The sequence below is a fragment of the Macrotis lagotis genome, chromosome 3 (assembly GCF_037893015.1).
Source record: "Macrotis lagotis isolate mMagLag1 chromosome 3, bilby.v1.9.chrom.fasta, whole genome shotgun sequence".
NCBI classification, from domain to species: Eukaryota; Metazoa; Chordata; class Mammalia; order Peramelemorphia; family Peramelidae; genus Macrotis; species Macrotis lagotis.
In genome coordinates, this window is record NC_133660.1 from 196502658 (window position 1) to 196508072 (window position 5415).

Genomic DNA, 5415 nt, shown 5'->3' on the forward strand with positions numbered 1-5415 from the left:
TACATATTCTACTTTCTAGTAGTATATGCATTCTCCATTTGTTCCTGAACACAGATTCACAGTTGATAGGTGTAGGCTCCTTATTTTGAAAATCATCTTGAATGGCAATAAAGGCCTTTATAATTCTGTTCTGTACACATAATGAGAGCCTATAGGGAATCAGTCTACAGGATCTTGGAAGGAGGAAGGTTGGATTGTACTTGGACAGTGGTAACCAGTTCTTTCATGAATGAAGATCCCTTTTTTTAAAGTTAAAAACAATGCTCAGACACTTACCTGACAGAGGTGATTCCATGATCATAAAGGTGCTTTCTATAGGGTGAAGCTAATCCATTGCAGTCCAGATGGACTGATCCTTGTGTTTATACCAAATGACTGCATAATTTGTGGGAGTAGGGGACTGTGTTCATACTCTCCACTGATTAAAGAAACAAAAAAAAAACCCCAAAGCAATGCACAGACCCCACATGTTCATAGCTATATAATTAATTGGTACCAATGATTTTATAATACATACATATATATATATACATACATACACACATATATATATATATATATATATATATATATATATAATGACACAAAGGGGAACTGAATCCTCGCTTTAAGTGAATTTTTATTTAACATATCTGCATCGACATTTCTTTGCAGAATAAGAATCTAAATCTATGATAGGTACTATAGAATAGTGGAGTGAGTGTTAAACTTGGAATCAGTAAATCAAGTTCAAAATCTGTTTCTGTCTCTTTCTATGTCACCATAGGGGAATTTCTCTGAACTTCAGTTTCCAGAGAGAGTTAGACTTGTAATCAGGAAGTCTTGAGTTCAAAATCTGTTTCTGTCCCTTTATTAGAAAGTGCTAGATCGGGGCGGTTAGGTGGCGTAGTGGATAAAGCACCGGCCCTGGAGTCAGGAGTACCTGGGTTCAAATCTGGTCCCAGACACTTAATAATTACCTAGCTCTGTGGCCTTGGGCAAGCCACTTAACCCCATTGCCTTGCAAAAACCTAAAAAAAAAGTGCTAGATCATAGGATGGATTGTTTAGTAGATACCAACTAGTCAATAAACTTTGATTAAGAGCCTACTATGTGACAATCATTATGCTAAGTGTTGACTATGAAAAGATAAAAAAATGGAACAATTTCAACCTTTACCAAAGCTTACATGATTTGAGGGCAGAAAATATGTATACATGTAAGTTTAGACAAAATAATTATATTGATATAATTATTAGTAGTAATAACTAGAATTTATATAATGCCTTAAGATTTACAGAGCATTTTACATATGCTTATTTAAGTCTAAAAATGGGCCTATAAAATAGGTGCTATAACTATCTCAATCTTACAAGGGAGAAAAAGTGAAGCAGAAAAGGTTAAGTGACTTGCTCAGGGTCATATGGTTAATAAATATCTGAGGCAAGATTTTAACTGATAATTTTCTGATTCCAAGTCTAGCAGTCTATAGGGGTCTCAAAATAATTGCCAAAATTACAAAGACATTTTTGAGGGACAGACACTAATAACCAGAGTTATGGGATCAGAAAAGACTTCATGTAGAAGGTTTGTTAGAAATTAGAGGTTCTAAAAGGTATTTAATGGGGCAGCTAGGTTTCGAAGTGGATAGAGCACTGGCCCTGGAGTCAGGAGTACCTGAGTTCAAATCCAGCCTCAGACATTTAATAATTGCCTAGCTGTGTGACCTTGGGCAAGCCACTTAACCCCATTGCCTTGCAAAAACAAAAACAAAAGCACCAAAAAAAGGCACTCAAGGAGAACACTCCAGGAATAGGTAACTTGCAAGGTCACTGAGATGGAAAATGGAGGGTCTTATATGGGGAACAACAAGAGAGTCAGTTTTGCCAGTGGGCAGAATACTTGAAGGGGTCTAATGCAGCTATTGGTTTCTTGGTTTGTGATTATACTAAATGACTTCAGAGAGATTTCCTTCCCCTACTGAATTCTGACAATTACCCTAGAGGGAAAGGGTGCATTATAGATACATGGAGGTAAGTAAAAGAAAGCTTGTGGTCACTATCAGATAAAATGTCATTTAAAAAAATATTAAAATGAACATGTACAAACACAGGCAGATGCCTTTTTAATCTGTCAGCAAATTCCTTGCATTCAGGCATAAACATTATTATCACACTCAGTATGCTCCTGAAAAAATTATCAAAAGTCCTCAAAATGTAGCCTCTGTAGCTTTGAGTTGCATATGAACTTTGAGTGTCACAATATGAAAACAAGCAAAGAAAGGGAGGGGGAGGAAAAAAAATCAGACTTTTCATTTTTTTATAGATGATTAACTAAGGTTCCTTCACTAACATTGGATGTAAAAGGGTAAATATTTTGTCTTGAGTAAAATACAGCTTTGTGGCACATACTTGGCCTTGATAAAATTTTCCACTGTAATTCACATAAAATATTAACTGTTGATGAAAAGAGGACACCAGGGAAGGGGCCAGTAGGGGATATGGCATCATTTCAGAGATTTCCAAGATTAATCATGGCGTCCTGAACTCTTGTCATTGTGTGTTTAGGGGCAGGTTGGGGAAGGGGCATTACCGTCATCCTCTTCGTATTTATAGCATTGACCTTTGCATTATAGCTGCTTGCTCCAAAGCACAGTTATTTCTAATTGCTTTATGTGCCCATGGAGATCCTCTTTTGCCTCTGTTAGTTATATACAGTACAGAGGCGCATATGTTTGGCCAATGAATCTTTCACTGACTTGATATTTATGGCAGCATTGGAATATAAGAGGTGGGAATGTTGCATTTTGGGGGGATATGTGTGTGTTGTATGTTTGTTGGAAGGGTTTTTACTGTCTGCATGGCTATATACCTAATGAGGTGACAGAAAGAATTAAAAGTGACAGATTGTTTTGACGGCACTGGGGCCCTGAGAGATATATTCTCCTCTAATACAACTCAATAAACCTAGCTTGTGTGAAGCTCTGTGGGTGTGATTCATGGCTGCAGCAGGGCTACTCACAGAGGTTTAATGAGAGATGGTCTTGGGCCAGGCTTTGGGGAATTGGGACTGCTGTCAGAGGATAGAGACGCATTGGACTCTAGAATGGTTCCAGAATTTCACAAGAATTAGGTAAAGTTGCAAAAACAACATACGTTGTGGACTTGTTAAAATTTTTTTATATTTGTGTATGGTTGATTTCTTTTGTAATCCTATCTGTTTTATTTCATGCATTTAAAATCATGATTCTGAGAAGGGATTCATAGGCTTCCCCAGACTGACAAAAGGGTCAAGGACAGAAAAATCTCAAGAACTATGAGATTTAAAATATCTTATTTGGAGCTGAATGGGTTGCTAATGAAACCATGCAATTTCAGCCAACTCATCAACACCAATTCTACTATCTGACATATCTAAAGCAGAGTATATTTGATAATCTCCATTATTCACTATGTCATTGCATCTGAAAAACAACAACAGCAACAACAACCACTTTGGCATTGCATTCTGAACTGTTTCAGTGGAACTGAACAAAATGCACTGGATCCGATCAAAACTGAGGAAAGTAGAACAGTGACATAATTTCTTTCCATGCATGGATCAACTAGGTTGCCAAATTCCTGGTAAAACCCACACACCTATCTTCAGAAAATTATTGGTGATGGCTAAAACAACAGTCCTTTGACATGAGTGAATTAAATATAGGTAAACTACAATCAAGTGTAGTCCAAGTAACTAGAATTCTTAATTAACTTGTGTGTATATTTTTCCCATACTGTTTCAAAGGTGACATATAAGAGTGATGTTAGAACTCGATACTAAATAGTGTCCCAAAAGTCTGATAGCAATTCCAAGTTTTAAGCACCAGTTATAACCATGATTGTCAAAGTTTAGAAGTGGTATATATATATAACCATTTTAGATCCAATTATGCATATAGCTAGCTATATCCATGTTTATTATATATTAGAACTGCTCTTAGAACATCCTATATAATGCTTACCAGTTATGAATACTTTTCTTATAATAAGGTGGGTGGAAGATATACTGCCATTGCTAATTTTTTTAATTGAAGAAACTGAGGCTCAATGAATTTAAATGACTGATAGCAGAGTATCCAGTTCAGAAAGTCTAAAATCTGTGTCTGGAAAGAGGTTTTATGATACCCTATTTGGTGCTTTATCTACTATTGCATAGCAAAACAAGTTTGTTATCCAGAAGAATTCAAACAATTTCTACTGCTCCTAAAGTAGATACTGGGTGTTCCTCATATATATTAGCACATATAATAAAAGTCAGAGTCAAGAAGGTAGTGATGAGTCTTTTCGCAAGAAGACCATGACTTTTCCTGAGTCCATCATTTAAGCCGCCTAATTAAACCCATAATTTCTAAGTACTATAGCAGGGAATTATGTTAATGAATTTTAAAAACATTTTTCAATAACTAGAGTTGAAACAAACATGACAATAGTCTGAGCATTCTTTTGTATAATTATATGTGTGTATGTAGATAGAGATAGGTAAGGAGAGAGAGAGAGAGAGAGAGAGAGAGAGAGAGAGAGAGAGAGTTAGTAAACTAGGGGAGACTTTAGAACCACTCTCTCAGGGAAAAATTAACTTGGGCTTAGCCTAGTGTGGACTCAGACTTCATCAGAAATGACTTTCTCTCCTACTTTTGACCTCACACCAAAAGTCACGGACTACCTTCTGAAGCTCATTTTCCAAGGATTGCATAGATCAGATTGTGCTCCCTAAAACAAAATACCAATGTACAGAATTTGGGAAAGAGAAAATGACCTACGAATGACCAATAGGTGCTACAGGTGACATATCCTTTGCTTCTTTTATTCCTGTGAGGATTTCAGTTGTTCAACATATAACATTTAATACAAAAAAAATTGCCTTCCTTGTCAAAGTACTAAAAAGTAATTCACCTAGATCACCATTGTTTGCTATGCTTGCCATAATGTAGAGAGAGAGGTGTGGTTGTTTGAGGACAGCTATTCCCTGCCAAACAATGCTGTTCTGTATGTCACTTACTCTTTCTCCGTGTTAGTAGGTTGAAAGTTTGCTCTGATAGGCATTTTGCAAGAAGATCTTGGCTTTTCCTAAGCTCTTCAAATTGTTTTTAATAGGTGTTTCTTCCAGGTATCTTTGCATGAGGAATAGGATCTTTCTTGAGCTGCCACAGTCTGATTTTTCCTCTGTCAATTTCTCTTATGTTTGAACTGGGAGGTATGGCAGCTGTGAACCACAGACCAATTTTCTGGTTTACTCTCAGTTAATTAACCACAATATCCCATTCCTAAGCATCCTGGTTACTCAAGGTCTTACTATCATAGACAAGTAATCTTTTGAAGTACTTCTTATCTCTGGAGCCCCTGATGTGAGCCCTGAACCCAATTATGTACTTTCTCATGATCATATTTTGATTTA

The 5415-nt window shown here is 36.5% G+C and overlaps 1 pseudogene; it reads left to right on the forward strand.

The window, feature by feature from the left end:
• Positions 1-268: 268 nt before the first annotated feature.
• LOC141519821 (U1 spliceosomal RNA) lies at positions 269-421 on the forward strand (annotated as a pseudogene).
• Positions 422-5415: the final 4994 nt, after the last annotated feature.